At 41.1% G+C, this 17601-nt stretch overlaps 1 protein-coding gene and 1 long non-coding RNA gene across 2 annotated transcripts in view; one reads left to right on the top strand and one right to left on the bottom strand.

Annotated features, from left to right (window-relative positions):
* The window catches only part of GPC3 (glypican 3), a 455320-nt gene that overhangs the window by 416578 nt on the left and 21141 nt on the right, over positions 1 to 17601 (top strand). The window lies entirely within an intron of this gene.
* The window catches only part of LOC138847734 (uncharacterized), a 29635-nt gene continuing 20701 nt past the window's right edge, over positions 8668 to 17601 (bottom strand). Inside the window, exon 4 of the long non-coding RNA XR_011385682.1 lies at positions 8668 to 10288. This is a non-coding gene — a long non-coding RNA (uncharacterized lncRNA). The remainder of the gene's footprint in view (positions 10289 to 17601) is intronic.

Raw genomic sequence — 17601 nt, 5'->3', positions numbered from 1 at the left:
ATGAATTTTAGAATCACTTTGTCAGTTTCTGTAAATTATAGATCACTTTGGGGATATTGACATCTTAACCATATTATTTCTTTCAGTCTAAGACCATGGGGAGTCTTTTCATTTATTTAGGTCTTAATTTCTTTTAATAGTTTTTGTAGTATTTAGAGTATAAGTATTTTATTTCTTTTGTTAAACTTATTGCTATGTATATTTTATTATAAATGGGGTCATTTTCCTATTATTATGTTTTGTTTATTTATTTGACAAAGGGGGGGAGAGAATGAATGAATGTATCTTTCATTATTTCATTCACTGTTTCACTGTTCAAATGCCCACAACGGCCAGGGCTGGGGCAAGCCAAAGCCAGAAGCCAGGAAATTCATCCAGGTCTCCCACGTGGGTGACAGTAATCCAAGTACTTGGACCATCAGCTGCTGCCTACCAGACGCATTAGCAGGAAGGTGGATTGCAAGTGTGGAGTTGCAGGGATGCAGTTGTCCCTAGCAGTGGCTTAACCTGCTGTGCTACAATGTCAGTCCTAAAGTGCAGTTGTTTCTTACATATTGATCTTGACTTTTGCTACCTTACTGAACTCATTAACAGTTCTAGTAGATTTTCATTAGAATTTTTCTATGTATAGGATCATGATGTCTACAAGTGAGGATTTTTACTTGCCTTTTCTTTCTTTCTTCCTTTTTTTTTTTTTTTTTTTTTTTTTTTGCCTAATTGCACTGGCTCTAACCCAAGCACAACATTGAATGGAAAAGGCAAGAGCTGATACCATTGTCTTCTTCCCCATCTTATGGGGAAAGCTTTCGTTAATTTATTTATCCTTTAGTGTGATATTAGTCCTGGGATTTTTACAGAAGCCCTTTATCAGGCTAAGAGAGTTTCCTTACATTCTCAGTTTGTTAAGTGTTTTCACCATGAAAGGATATTAAATTTTGTCATATACTTTTTCTGCATCTATTGAGGTAATCATGTAAAGGTTTTTTTCCCCTTGTTTTTTTCTTTGTACCCTAATTCTTCAGGGTAACAGAATATACACCTCATTTTCCTTTAAAGACAAGTAAATCTTTATTAAGATAAGATGGTTTTCAGAATAGGTCACACAGCAATCCCAACTGTATACTATATATAAGAAATACATCCAAACAAAATGATTTGGAAAGTGTGAGAATTAAGAATACAAGCAGGGAAATACAACAAAAGTAAGCATAGATATATTAGTATCACATAACTTGGAATTCAAGACAGAGATCATAAAACATGGAAAGAAAGGTATATTATTATGAAAGGGGTATAATTCCATGAAGACAACCTTTATAAATGTCTGTATACCAAATAATATGGCATCCACAATGTTAGTTCCACATATGAGAGAACATGTGGCATTTGACTTTTTCTGGTTTATTTCACTTAGCATAATCTCAAATTCCACTGATGTTGCTGCAAATGCCATGATTTCATTCTTTTAATGGCTGAGTAATATTCCATCACGTGTGTGTGTGTGTGTATAAAACACATTTTCTTTTTTTAATATTTATTTGAAAGGCAGAGAGTTACAGAGAGGCGGGATGGGGGGTGGAGATCTTACATCCACTAGTTCACTCTCCAAATGGCCACAGTAGCCAGAGATGTGCCAACCTGAAGCCAGCAGCCAGGAGCTTCTTCTGGATCTCCTACATGGGTGCCAGGGCCCAAGCACTTGGGCCATCGTCTACTGCTTTCCCAGGCCATAACAGAGTGCTGGATTGGAAGTGGAGCAGCTGGGATTCCAACCAGCGCCCATATGGGATGCTGGCACTGCAGGCAGTGACTCCACCTGCTACCCCACATGTGTAGCATGCACCTATACATTTTCTTTATCCAGTCATCCATTGGTAGATATCAATTGATTTCATATCTTTGTTATTGTGGATAGTACTACAGTAAACATGAGAGTACCCATATCTCTTTCACATTCTAACTTCGTTTCCTTTGGATGTATTCCCAGAAGTGGGATAGCTAGGTTATGTGGTATTTTAAATTTATTTTTAGTGTTTTGAGGAACCACCTACCCTTTTCCATTATGGCTATTCTAATTTGCATTCCCAAAAGAAGTGCATTAGGGTTCCCTTTTCACTACAATCTGGCCAGCATTTGGGATTTTATTCTTTATTTTATTAATATGTTGTATTATATTTTTCCCATTTCGGTTGTTAAACCGGCCTTGCCTTCCTGGGATACATCCCACCTGATCATGGATTATAGTCTTTTATATACTTTGATGGATTTGCTTTGTTCATATTTCTAGAAGAGTTGCGATTGTATATTGTTTATTTTTCTTTTAACATTGTGACGCTATCTGGTCCTGGGTTTTTTATAATGATTTTCTATTTCTTCTTAAGTCAGTTTTTCTTAGTTTGTGTGTTTCTATGAAATTTGACCATTTCATGTAGGTTATCTAACATTAATTTATAATTCTTCATAAAATACCCTTATGATCCTTTGTTATTTCTGTAAAGTCATTTCATAATGGACCTCTTTTTTTTTGTTTGTTTGTTTTTTGTTTTTTGTTTTTTTTTTTTTTGACAGGCAGAGTGGACAGTGAGAGAGAGAGACAGAGAGAAAGGTCTTCCTTTGCCGTTGGTTCACCCTCCAATGGCCGCCGCGGCCGGCGCACTGCGGCCGGCGCACCGCGCTGATCCGATGGCAGGAGCCAGGAGCCAGGTGCTTTTCCTGGTCTCCCATGGGGTGCAGGGCCCAAGCACCTGGGCCATCCTCCACTGCACTCCCTGGCCACAGCAGAGAGCTGGCCTGGAAGAGGGGCAACCGGGACAGAATCCGGCGCCCCGACCGGGACTAGAACCCGGTGTGCCGGCGCCACTAGGCGGAGGATTAGCCTAGTGAGCCGTGGCGCCGGCCCATAATGGACCTCTTTAATTCCTGATTTTAGTAATTTGGTTTGTCCTGTTCAGATTTTTTTCATCTTTTTAAAAAACCAACTATTGGGTTTTGTTGATTGTTTTTCTATTCTCTATTGTATTAACTTCATCAGTAATTTTTATTATTTCCTTCCTTCTGGGTGCTTTGAGTTTAATTTGCTTTTCTTTTTCCTATTTTTTTTTAAAATAGAAGATTGAATTTATTGATTTAAAAGCTTTCTTTTAAAAATAAATTTATTTGAAAGGCAGTTACAGAGTGTTGTGTGGACAGGGGATGGGGGTAGGGCGGGGGTGGGAATTGAGAACTTTGATCTGTTGGTTCACTCCCAAAATGCCCACAACAGCTGGGGCTAGGCCAGACTGAAGTCAGGAGCCAGGAAAGCCACCTGGGTCTCCCACATGGGTAGCAGGGACTCAAGAACTTGAACCATCATCTGCTGTCTCTAGGAGTGCACATTAGCAGGGAACTGGTTGCAGATGGAGGTGAGATTAAATCCTAGACACTGATATGGGATGCAGACATCCCAGACAGTGGCTTTACCTGCTGCTTCACAGCACACACCTCTCTTCTTGTTTAATGTAGGTGACTATAGTTATAAATTTCCCCCTCTGGGCACGGCTTTCCCTGACTCCCTTAAGTTTTGGTATGTTATATATTCATTTTCATTTATCTCAAAGTATTTTCCAATTTCTTTTGAAATTTCCTCTTTTAACTAATATTTATGTGGAACTGTATAATTTCCACATATTGGTGAATTTTCTAAATAGCTTTCAATTACTGATTCCTAAACTCACTCCACTATGATGGTAAAATGTACTTTTCAGTATTTGCATCTTCCAAAATATATTGGGGCTTGTTTTATAGCCTAGTATATGGTCTATACTGAAGCTTTTCATGTACAGTTGAGAAAAATGTGTATTCTGCTGTGAAGTGGTCCATATTATCTAAAATGATTAATAAGAAGCTGTAAAGTACTTTTTTAGCTCCAACTTAATATCTTAAGACAAGATTCAATCAATAATAATAATAATCATTCCTGTATGTCTTTCAGAAAAGAACATGTGATTCGTAGTTACAATTGGATCTCTGGATGGAAAACAGGCCTTATAGGCAGTCCTGTCCTTGCAATTTCAGTGTCTCTTACCGTTAGAACCATAGAGGCAACAAAAAGGTTTAACATTCTGCAACTTATCTGAAGTAACCTATGATTTTCAATCTTTCTGCCACCCCTCCTGAGCTTATGGCACTGAAGTAAGCATAGAGTAGAGTTCAAATCTCAGAACATGGTGGTTTGTTAGCCTGAAGCTGAAGACACAGGCACCCAATAAGTTAAATCCAACTAGTGTTCTCAGTGTCCTAATCAGAACAGCTACAGAAAATGGCTATCAGGACACCTGGAAAAAGTAGCTAACCTAAATGCATAGAGTATAAGTGGCTGGCGAAAGTCACATGTGATGCTTTAACTGTCTGTTGGTATCTTTTGTGACAATTTTGAAAGCTGGCTATGTCTCAAGAAATAAGTTCTGGAACTAATTTCCTATTTTAGATGGTGTTCAATATTGCCATTTGTCGGAGAAACCATTCTCACTTGTAGATTTACAAGGGAATGCAAATAAACATCAAAGAAATAAATACTGCATTCACCCAAGATGTGGGCTTAAACACAAGAAGAAAAAAGTCTGATCTCTTTTCATGCTTCTAAATTTTCACGACACTTGTACCATATACATATGTATAAGTTTATAAAGCTATATAATACTAAAACAACAGACAATAGGTAGGTTTAAGATTCAAACACATCTTCTCCTATGAGATTTTTTGAGTTCCTGTATGAGCACTCTTTTTTTTTTTTTTTTTTTTTTTTTTTTTGACAGGCAGAGTGGTGGACAGTGAGAGAGAGAGAGAGAGAGAGAAAGGTCTTCCTTTGCCGTTGGTTCACCCTCCAATGGCCACGGCCGGCGCGCTGCGGCTGGCGCACCACGCTGATCCGATGGCAGGAGCCAGGTACTTCTCCTGGTCTCCCATGGGGTGCAGGGCCCAAGCACTTGGCCATCCTCCACTGCACTCCCTGGCCACAGCAGAGAGCTGGCCTGGAAGAGGGGCAACCGGGACAGAATCCGGCACCCCGACCGGGACTAGAACCCGGGGTGCCGGTGCCACAAGGCGGAGGATTAGCCTAGTGAGCCGCGGCGCCGGCCCTGTATGAGCACTCTTAAAACCCAACTACAGAGTATCCTGTCTCAAAGTAATAAAGTTGGGTACACTGGCACAGCAGTATAATGATGGCCAAAGAGCAACACAGAATGGTGAATCACTTTGAGCATTTGGTCATGGGGCCAAAGATCAGACTCCTGGACTTAGACGGTGTTTCTAATTGCACTTCAGTAAATGACGATAGTGAGGGCAATGACTCCCAAGCTGAAAGAAGGAAGCCCAGACTCAAAGGTGCCTAAATCTGCCGGGAGGTTGGAGAATAGATACTGTTAAGGGAATTCTTTCATTCAACTTAGAATGAGTCATCCTACAGATGTGCCCATTACATCTCGTATTTCTTTATGTCTCTGTTTTAAAATGTTCTTTTTCAATACAAATGTGTTAAGGCTGATGTTTCCAGCATAACCAAAATTTGTGTAATCTAGAAATAACTTCCATCTGCTATTGCTCATTATGCAATATGGAAATTACTCTTGAGAGCTTACTGTTTGTATCTATAGGTACACTACAGGGATAGGTGTTTATGGCCACATGTGTCTTACATTTAACTGTAAAATAGATGCCAACATCCATTCAGCACGTATTGATTTAAAATATGACATTTAATTCCCAAATGTTTTTCTCAGAAAAATATTAAGCCTTCTTGGTTAGTGAAGATTTTATGGAATGATGTTTCAAAGCTATTGTAATTGAAGCTGTATCTTTATTTCAGCTGAAACTCCCATGGACGGTAATTAAGATAAACAGGATTCACAGCAGTAGACTTTCCTGTGAGGAAGGGCAGCTCTTATCCCCAGCTTCCAGAAACTAGAAGCATGGTGTCTGAATCAGATACATATACACCCCATGCCACCCCAGCTTCCAATAGTTGGTCCTGGAATCTGACTGATACTTGACTGGAGTCAGAAAGAGAGCTGCAGCATAGCAGCTCCCAAAGGATTATGACTAGGATTGGGAACTCATCTGCATTAGGCAACTGGTTAGCCTTGTTCATTCATTTCTTCATGTATGATTCATTTCATCATGGCCCTCTGTAATTTCTTCCTAGTTGACCTTTTTGGTCCGATTTCTTGCTGCTTCTCCCATAGTGCAGCCGAACTGTGTGCTGAGTATGTTCCATTTTTCTGTGCCTCTGTATGCCTGTATGTGTCATTCTTTTTCTATCTAGACTACTTAAGTCTCCTTAAGTTATAGGCAGAGGGAGGGAGAAACAGAGAGAAGTCTTCTGTCCATTGGTTCACTCCCCAAATGGCTGCAACAGCCAGAGTGGGACTGATCTGGAGCCAGGAGCTTCTTCCGGGTCTCCCATGTGGGTGCAGGGGCCCAAGGACTTGCATCATCTTCCACTGCTTTCCCAGGCCATCAGCAGAGAATTGCATCAGAAGTGGAGCAGCCAAGACTTGAACCGGCACCCATATGGGATGCCAATACAGCAGGCAGAGGCTTAGCCTACTACACCACAGTGCCATTCCCCCCCCCATAGGATTCTTGTAAGGTTTAAATGAGATTATGTATGCTAAGGACTCACATATTAGGTGCCCTATCAATTGTAGCTGTCCTTGAGGACAGGGCCCACTTTGTACTCTCAGCACTTAAGATTGTGCCTGGCACAGGGTAGGTACCATGTGAATGTTTGTAGAGTCAATAGGCATCCCTTAAGAGATGGGAAGATGGTGGAGAGCAGAGAAGTGCTTTCCAGGATTCTGGGGGGTGATCTATTGTTTCTGTCACTTGCCTCCCAAAGACTTTCTTGTTAGCCTACAAAAGGGAGCGATCCTTTGTGGATTGCAGCTGACTTCTCTGTTCCTAAACTGGGGATCCAGTTGAGCAATTCAGATTCATTGGTTGTTACTTCATTCCAGCTCTGTGATTATTCTCTGAGGATTTAGCTCTCCTGGAGCTCATCCTTTGTTAAGATTGAATCCATTTGAAAGTTTGCATTGTTAAGTTTTAAATCATTTCAACTGGTTTGGTAGTTTGTTTATTCTTGGCCACTATGACTTCCTTTTTCTCAAAATATCTTCGAAGGGGTATATAAAATTTGGGGTATATTTGAAATGTCATTAAACATTTCATGAGTAAATGAGAAATGCTTTGGTTTCTCCTAAAGTGCCCCTCTCATAAAACCAAGAGGAAGACATGCGTTGTAAATGAGCCATAGTTTTTATTTGTTGGATATGGGCCTCTCTGCAGTCCGTTTTTGGCAGATACATGGAAGAATGTTGAATTCTAAGTTGTCTTTGAATTCAACTGCATTTCTATATTTCCTTAAGAAAAATACTCCTGCAGGAAAGGAAAAACATCTTCAGTTCCCCAAGACATTGGTCAATAGGTTTTAACCACATTTTCTGAAGATAAGGGTAAGGATGATTTCAAACATGAATCAGAGAACTCGAGTGGAAGAAAAGCAACCAAGTGAAAGGACTCTGCCATGGACCATTGGTTTGATTGCTGAGGAAAATAGAAGTTTGGTCCTACATAGGCAACATGTGCAGCTCTTTACTGTCCTCTTGGAATTAGAGGACTCTACACAGTGAAGTGTGATTTGCCCATACTCATAAATTTAGCCATGGTTTTTAAATGTGCAGGATATTTAGTCTGTATTGTTTCTGATTTCTTAGAGCTACAATAAGGACCTACTAGAGGGAAAGTAAAAATGCCTTTGAAAATTTTATTCCATCTTCCTTGTCCTATTGACATCTGGACAGACTTTAAGGCTTTTCTTTTTGTTAATCTTTTTTTTTTTTCACTTTGAACAAAGCACTTTCTATAGCCTAGAAGGTAGCCTTGAGGTAAATCACAAGATCCATCAGTGTTAGTGTGTCTGAGCTCTGTGCAGCTGGTAGTGAGAGGCAGGGTGATGCCAAGGGAACAAGGCCCTGTCTGTGAGAAGAAGAGAGCTGGGCCGTGTTTTGCATAGAGATTTCTCACTTTCCTCAGCACATACCAATTGGTGGGTCTTGTATTTGCATAAGATACCCACAGCTATCCACGTAGGTGATGTTCAATTTGATATCCCATGTGACTTTAGTAGGTGTCCCAGGCTTATATGCAGTAGAGCTAGATTTTGGAAGTGTAGGGAGGCAAGTAGTGGTGTTAGTACAGGTTTGGTTTCCACCACTATGCAATTAGTATTACTATTACTATTATTTAAAAATAAAGTCAAAACAACCCTAATAATTGCATATAAGTTGGCCTCTCCTGTCCTCTCTGGGGGAGAACCACCCTACAGGAGTCTGGAAGTGGATAGTGTTTCCTGAGCTGCACTTAGGAATATATCACTTCCTCCCCTTGGCTCTTGCCCTTTAGACAGTCTGGCTGTCTTGCTGGAAGACCCAGTGTCATCTAAACAGATGTCAGTCTTTGAAAGAATCCATGAAGCTAGCGGTGCACATTGAGGGGTATCATGGTAGAGCCTGGAAAGTTCTATATGTAAAGCTCAGTTATATTTAAAAGGAAGTTTCGTAGCACATCCAGTTCTGGGTCTGACTGCTTTATTTAGAAAAAAAAGCATTCACTCTTCCAATGCAATCAACAAATATTTATTGAGGTCCTGCTAAATACCAAGCCTTATGTGAAAAATTTTACGTAAATACTCTCATTTAGTTCTCTCATTACTTCTCATTACTTTTCATTACTCTCATTACTTCTCTCAACCTTGTGGGGGTATAAATTATGCCCACTGTATAGATGACAAAGTTGAGGCTTAAAAAAACTAATGTCACTCGCCCAAAGTCTTCCTGCTGCGAAGGGGTAGGACTTGGGTTTGAAATCAGGTGTGTCTCTTCCTGCAACACAGCCCGTTCTGCTCTACAGCATCCCAGGAGTACTTTTTCCTTCTCATCACAAACTACTTCGTTGCTGTTGCTCACTTCTGGCAAAAAAAAAAATCTGTTCAGGACTCCACAGCTACAAAAGTCCTTTGGAGGTGGGCCCTTTAACTGTTGTTAGTGAGGACCTTCCAACCTTCCAAGTTTCCCAGAGTTCCTCCTTAGTTGATGGCATGCACATAATGCAAATGGCCTTACTGAAGACAACTTGCAGAGGGCATGAGGAGTGAAGAGAAGGTGATCAGAGAGAGAATTCAGGTCAGCTAGTTATTTTGGTTCAATTCACAATGATTTATGGAGCATCTCTTTCCTTCGTGCCTAGCATGGAGTGTTAGGTACGATGAAGACAAAGAGGTAGGGCTTCGATAAAAAGGCCGTGTAGGAGGGGTCTTCAAAGTTTCTGGAAAAATGGTCATTATGAAGAAAACTCTGGAGGCAGGTATTTGGCACCGTGGTTAAGGCAGCAGTTGGGTTGCCTACATCCCATGTTGGAGTGCCTGGGTTTGAGACCCAGCTCTGCTCTGATGACAGCTTCCTGCCAACGTGGACCCTGGGAAACAGCAGGTGATGGCTCAAGTTGGGTCCCTGCCACCCACATGAATCATCTGGATGAATTTTCTGGCTCCCAGCTTTGCCCCTGGCCCAGCTCTGGCTGTTGCAGAAAAGTAAAGTAGCGGATGGAATATCTCTGTCTCTGTCTTTGTCTCTCGCTGCCTTTCAAATAAATTAAACAAATATATTTTTTTAAAAGCCCATTCATGTATTTCAAAAAAATGCACCCAAATAAACTTATCCTTTAATTCCTTTTTTTACAAACTTTTTTCAAGTCCTCTCATGTGACAGAACCTGCTCTGTAGGGGTAAGGGAGATACAAAAGAGTTTGGATTTAATCTTGTGAACAGTGGTGAGGCATTGATGGCTTTTGAGCAGAGATGTGACAACTGCTCCCAAGGTTGGCTTTTATTTATTCATGCAGGGCTACTGTGGGGGTCAGGAGAGAGCAGCTGGGAGGATCACAGGGCAGTGGGTGTTGAAAAAGCCTGACTGTACTTCACTGGGGTATTAAAGATGTGACAGTTTCTGCATCTTTGCCTAGCACCTCCCATACATGTGAAATCCCACAGTTTAATGGAAAGGATCTAAACCATCTGCAGCAACATATTTGTTTAAAAAGGAGACACCAGCATGAAGACTTAGCAACTTTGAACCAGTTGAAAGAAGAGCATCTGCCTGATATTTTTGTAGTGGTTATATCGATTGTTCATCTTCCATTCTTCTTGTGCTTTGTTACTAGCATATTTGTATGGGTTTTGCCAGGAGATGCCCTGAGAGAAAGAATTTGGAAAGCATTACTTTAGAGAGGTTAAAATCTGTTTGAGAATTAAACTTCCCTGTAGCTTCCATCTATCGATCTGCATGACCAAAATACCTAGTATTTCCATAGGCCTTTTTACATCTTGAGGGCTAAAGCCAGGGTGGGTGGGGGTCTTGAATCTCTCATCCCTGCTCACCTTTCATTGGAGTGCTGACCTTTGGTGTGCCAGACACCATGCTAAATATTTTCCTATATCCGCACAGCAACCCTGTTTTATAGGTGAGGAAACGACATATGGCGCAGAGAAATTATGTAACTTGCCTAAAGTCAGAATTGATGTGTAGTAGAGCCAGTATTAAAAGCTGTGTTTACTGGCTTCAAGCCTAGGACTTTTGCCACTATTCCACACTACCTCCCTCTCTGATACATCTCATTCTCTTAGAGTGTGCACAGTATGAATCATTGGAAAGAGATCAAATTCTAGGACTTGCTCATGACAACCCACTGCCATTTAAATAAAACACATGGCCCTGCAGAAATAGGGTGTGAGACGCTTACATTCTGATGAGGGAGAGAGATATGTCAAGAAAGTTGACTGAGCAGTGTCACTCCAAGACTGGCCTGATCAGCTATAGGACACATGAAGCCAGCATCTCTCTTCACAGGATAAGGACCACGTTGGACAGGGCCAGCACTGTAGAGTATCAGGTAAAGCCACTGCCTGCAGTAGCAACATCCCATATGGGCACTGGTTCAAGTCTAAGCTGTTCCATTTCTGATCCAGCTCCCTGCTAATGCCTTGGGAAAAGCAACAGAAAATGACCCAAGTACTTGGACCCATACCACACATGTGGGAGACAGGGATGAAGCTCCTGGTTTCAACCTAGCCCAACACTGTCTATTGTGGCCATTTGGGGGGTGAACCATCAGATGGAAGACTGACTCTCTTCCACACTCCCTCACTCCCTCCCTCTAACTCTGACATTCAAATAAATAAATAAATAAATAAATCTTTTTTAAAAAGGACCACAATAGAAATGGCATTAAGAAAGTAGGCATTTAGCTTAGCAGTTAAGATGCTGGTTAAGATGTCTGCATCCTGGTACTAGTATTGTAGTACAGTGGGATAAGCCACCACCTGCCATGCCAGCTTCCCATGAGTACTGGTTTGAATCTCAGCTACGCCATTTCCAATCCAGCTCTCTGCTAATGTGCCTGGCAAAGGAGTGGAAGATGTTGCACATCTGCCACCCACATGGGAGACCCATATGGAGTTCCAGGCTACTGGTTTTGGCCTGGCCAAGCTCTGGCTATTGTGGCCATTGGAGGGAGTGAACCAGCAGGTGGACTCTCTCTCTTTCCTTCTGTCTCTCTGTAACTCTTTCAAATAAATAAATAAATAAATGCTTAAAAATATATATATCCGCATCCTTATTAGAGTACCTGGGTTCAATTCCTGGCTCTAGCTACCAACTCTAGCTTGTGCTAATGTGTATCTTGGGAAGCAGTGGTTGGTGATGGCTCAAGTAATTGGGTTCTTGACACCCACATGAGAAACCTGGATTGAGTTCCCACCTCCTATGTTTTGCCAGGACCAGTCCTGGGATGTGTACCAGCAGATGGGAGCTCCCTCTTTCTCTCTGTCTCTCAAATAGTTTAAGAAGAGGGGAGTAAAGATGTCCCACATCTCAATTTTTGGGTAGAAATACAACAGTGCTATTAGCTTTCTTGTGTGTGTGTTGGGGGTGGGGGGAGAGGCAGGTACAGATCCCTGTCACTTCTGTGGGCAGTCTCACCCTAAAAGGCTAATGAGTTAGTTGCAGAGTACAAGGTTAATAAACCAGGCCAAGTCAAACTAACAGCAGGTTACTGCTGGGTGGATCTAAATATACAGCTTGATTTTGGGACCCCATGCCCCTTAACTCCTCTGTTAGGCTATGATTTCATAATTTGGACTTGACCTAAACTTTCTAGCACACTGTTTCCAAGATAATTGTAGAAGCAGCCTGGGGATGGAAAATAGAACCTGGTGAAATGGCTTGCTCAAGCCTCACTTCTTCCCACAGCTAGAAATGTGAAGTAGGGTCGAGCCTGGTTAAATAAAATCCCCCTTAGTGCCTGGGACTTGGGGTCCTGGCCGTGGAGAACTAAAATTTATGGGAACCTTTTCAGAAAATTAAGAGCCAAGGAGACTGAATCATCTCAAAAGGGAAAAAGCAAGTATTAGAGCTTTGTTACTTTAAAACTGCTCAATGTGCTGGCTCTTTGGGTTTCATCAGTAATAAAGTTAGGAGAAGCAGCAGTTTGATTTATATCTGAAAATCTAGGATCTGGACTTAGGATTTTTTTGAAAGATTTATTTATTTATTTGAAAGAGTTACAGAGAGAGGGAGAGAGAGAGAGAGGGAGGGAGGAAGGGAGGGATCTTCCATCTGCTGGGTCACTCCCCAAGTGGCCACAATGGGCAACCCTGGTCAAGGCCAAAGCCAGGAGCCAGGACCTTCTCCAAATCTCCCACACGGGTGCAGGGGCCCAAGCACTTGGGCCAACTTCCCTTGCTTTCCCAGGCCATAGCAGAGAGCTAGATAGGATGCAGGGCAGCCAGAACTCGAATTGGCACCCATATGGGATGCCAGGGCTACAGATGATAGCTTAACCTACTACACCACAGCCCTGACCCCAGGATCTGGCATTTCACTGTAGTTACTGGAACTTAATATAAGAAAATATTTCATATCTTCAGATTTAGCTGTTACCTATAACCATCTCTTTTGTTTTCTCATTTATGCGGAATTTGTAAATATGATCACTTCTAATGTTTTTAGTACTAAGTGTAACTAAATGTGTATATTCAAGTTCAGTCTACCTAGATGAAAATCAGTAGGACTGACTTTCCAAAAAATAATATTGAATTCGACAAAACAGTTGTGTCTTGGGAACATTGCATTAGGTAGCTAGGTTGCCTTTTATTTTTCAACTATTTTCAAATCCTATATCCCTGCTTTATTTATTGGTTCCTAAACAAATGTTTCTTCCTTTTTAAAAAAATATTTTATGGGTCTTTGATTTTTTTTTATTTTTAGTATTCTCTTTTATTTAAAAGTTTTTTAAAATTAATTTTATTTCACTGAAAGATGGAGCATTTTCCATCTCCTGATTCACTCACCCTATGCCCACAACAACCAGGGCTGGGCCAAGCCATAGCCCAGAGCCAAGAATCCAATAGGAGTCTCCAGTGAGGTTGGCAGGAAACCAACCTTAGCCATTATCTGCTGACTCCCAAGGCACACCTTTGCAGCACACTGGAATTGGAAGTGGAGCTCTGACCCAAACTCAGGACACTTCAGAATGGGATGTGGGCATCCCAAGTGGCAATCCAACCACTGTGTCATATACCTGCCTCTTCTAAACAAATTTGAAACACCCAAAGCCAACCTTGCATAATTCTCTAACCCTATTCAAGGGCAGCAACATATTTGATTTGTCACTTTACTGTCTCCATGTCCCTGATCATTTCCCTGTCTGTGGTCCACAAACAGGGACATGTACAAGGATCCTTCAAAATGTTCATGGAAAATGGAATAAAACGATTTTATATTGGTGAAATTTTTTTCAAATCCATGCAGGTATTTTATAATGTGCGTGTTCTATGAACTTTTTGATGACCCTGCCTACATATGAATTTCAAAATGTTTTACACTATTTCTTCAAGTTTTTAAATTTATTAATTTGAAAGGCAGAGTTATGGGGGTTTGGGTGGGGGGTTAAGACACGGACAGAAATCTTCTATCCACTGACTCACTCACCAGTTGCCTGCAACCGCCAGAGCTGGGATAGCCAAAACCAAGAGCCAAGAACTCCATCTGGGTCTCTGAGGTGGGTGGCAGGAACCCACGTGTTTGGGCCATCAGCTGTTGCCTCCCAGGTGCAATTTCAAGAAGCTGAATCGGAAGTAGAGGCAGGACTTTATCCCAGGCATTCTGATATGCGATGTGGGTATTCTTAGTGGTGGCTTACTTAACCCATTGCACCACTACATGTGCCCCAACTTCTCTTTTTGATTTCTTAGAAAAATGCATTGTTCCTGAGGCAGAGACACACACACAGGGCAGGGGAGTGAGGAAGGGGAAGGAAAAGAGAGGGACAGAGAGTGTGCATGCCTGAGCAAGAGCATTCTAATCTACTGATTCACTCCCGAAATGCTTATGACAGCCTGGGATGGTCAGATCTGAAGTTAAAAGCCAGGAATCGTATCTAAATCTTCCACGTGAGTGACAGGAATCCAACTACTTGAGTAGAAAGCTGGAGTGAGGAGCTATAGGTGGGCATCGAATATAGGTACTCGGATATGTAATGTAGGCATCATAAGTAGGTCAAACACCCACTCCTAAGTTTACCTTTTAATTCCATTTCTTTAACAAACCTTTTGAAGTATCCTAATATCTCAATTTCTTCTACAACCTTAGGAAGGCAGCATCATTGTCCTTATTTTGAATATTATAAAATTTCAGTTTTGAAAGACTTGGGTCACATAGATAGTAGGCAACCTGGGATAATCTGTCATCCTGCCGCTCTAGACCCTGATGTCCCCAAGGTGGTCCTATGGTGGGGATGTTCATTTAACTAATCATGGCAGAACAGAGGAGCATTTCATCGGAACGGACGTGGCTAACACCATCTGAATCCCACTGTGCTACGTTAAGCTCTTCACAGATGGAGACTGAGGCACAGGCATGAAGGAATTGATTCTTAGTCTTTGGAAAATCAGCACAGCTAATACCTGTGAGGGGAACTGGAACAGGCTGCCTGCTTACTTGAATGCTGCATGGAAAGATTCTCGTGACTCCTTCACCTTTTTGAATTCACATAAATATTCCAAGATACCCAAATGTTTTTTCAGGCACTATTTTCTTTTTTTTAATTTCTCTTAAAGTTGAAACAGAAAGCCTATATTTGTGTGCATGCACATATTTTAGAACTGTGTGTGGTGTTTTATGTGCTGTGGCTTGAAAGCCTTCATGTTCTTTTCATTTTATAAATGTTTTCATAATCACCCAAATGGTACAGTTCATGCTTTTGTCATAAAATAGAAACTAAATTTCCTGATGGAAAAATGCACTAAATCTGGAACAATGCCAAAAATTGTCCAAAGAAGATACTTCAAGTTTGCTTCCTAACATATCTGTGCTGACAAATTACCAGGTGTTCAATTAAAACTACAGAACCGATTTTTTAATTCCTATTGAAATCATTGCCAGTTCTCCCAAGTTCTATCACTTGTGCATTTACATGCCTTCCTCATAATTAACATAAAGAAATTAATGTCTTACAAGCTTCAATATTTGATGCCATATGAGTCCTGAGGATATTTAAAGGGAGAAGAAATGTAAATAGGATGAAATTCTTAAGCAAGATTACTGATATGACAGGACTAAAGCGCTTGGGAGTGTGTGAAAAGTGCCTCTTTTCTTCCCTTTAATAAGTCCATTACTTGCACTTGGGCATATTTTAAGGTCCTTTTCATGCTGAATCTGGAGTTGAGCATGCTTTGCATTTCAAGCTTTGTCTATGAATCGGTAGAAGCCAAAGTTATTTCTGCTTTAAAATAACAGGAGCCAGGAACAGCTAATCTCTTTTCATTCCGAGTTCCTTACATTATTTTACTGGACAAAGTTTGTGTTGGCTACAAAACAGGCCATTCACAACATCTATGAGAAGGAATTTAGGTAAGAATGAAGAGAGATTGTAGGATGTATAAAGACTCCCTCTCCTGAGGCCATTAAGAAATTCCAAATTGGCACTGTTTTGAATAGTGACATTGCATTAGCCTTGCTAATTTCAGTAATTCAAGCTGATAGCCCGTGTTTACCAATCTTCTGGGTGAAACCTTCACTTCACTACAGTACTGATGTGCTTCTCAGCTAAGGTGAGTCAATATTTTTAAATAGGAGATTGAGAATAAGTTGGGAAGCAAAGGACTCTGGGTCATCCCCTCTTCTTTCTTTAAGCAAAAGTGAGACCAAGAGACAGGATTTTCACTCCCTTATCTCATTGCCTCTGACCTTTCTGATGATATCTGTCTGGCTTTTAATTCTGTTCATTTCCATAATTGGCACAAGCAGAGAAGCCAATCTGATTTTTTTTAATTGACAAATGATAGTTGTATGTATTTAGGGGATGAAATGTGATGTTTTGATATATGTGATGGGTCTGTGAAAAGTTTATGGAAGTGCATGTTACAAAAACCTACCCATGGATTTCAAAAATTTCATACTAGATTAAATTTAACTTTGAGTTCCCCTTTCCATGAATATTTTCAAGTCCTCTCATCTGTGGAATGGTTAAATCAGGATTTTTTTTTTTTTGAATGACAATACATGTGCTTTTCAACAAAAAAAATGTGCAAATAAATTGACAGTTCATGGCAAAAAACTCCAGGGGAAGGGGAACTCCTTTTTAAAGGAAGCTACATTTAAGACGTGCTCCTAAATCTCTCTTGACTAACTGGCATCTCACATCATGCTGGAAAAATGCACAGAGGGAAATCTTTAGAGCTTCACAAACTGAGAAAGTAGACGGATTGTCATGTGTTTGAAAGGGTGTAGGGTTTCATTTCAATAGCAGCTGTACCCCTCAGTGCCTGTACTCAAACATACCCACACCGGTGAGGCAGGCCAGTGGGAACTGCCCAAGTACAGCCATAGCCAACCTCCCGGCAGAGGCCCCCAGCCAGCAATCTGTCCTTCCATACATCTGGCCCTGCCTGGGTGATGGCCTCGGGTCTCCTGTCAGTCAGTCAGTCAGTGACAGATCAAAGCACAAGATGTGTCCCTGAACACTTAAGCTCACTGAATAATAAAGACGAGAGAGAGACAGACATGAGGTGAGACAGAGGACGCAGACACACACACACACACACACAAGGGTTGAGAGAGAATGAATGAATGAATATATATACATAAAAAGGGGAGGGGCATAATGTGAAAGCCTGAGAGATTTCCGAAGGTTCTAGAGCAATGTTTCTCCAGGCATCTGCATAGTTTTCTCAAATTAAAAAACACACACACACACACACACACACACACACAAAACAAAAAAAAAAAAAACACAGCATCTTATGCTTTTGGAGCAGGTTGAAATTTAAAAATAACATTTACTTAGCTCTTCTCACTTGAGAAGCAGTACAACTTGCTGCAGAATCACATCAGGTGAGCTCTGTTTACACGCAGAGCAGCAGCGCTCTGTGAATCAGTCTTCCCCGCCTTTCTCAGAACCCTCAAGAGGCTCGGCCATGGCTCACAATTCCCTTGGCACTTTTTTTCC

This window comes from Oryctolagus cuniculus, chromosome X (assembly GCF_964237555.1).
Source record: "Oryctolagus cuniculus chromosome X, mOryCun1.1, whole genome shotgun sequence".
NCBI classification, from domain to species: Eukaryota; Metazoa; Chordata; class Mammalia; order Lagomorpha; family Leporidae; genus Oryctolagus; species Oryctolagus cuniculus.
This window is presented reverse-complemented; position numbering and strand designations above follow the sequence as displayed.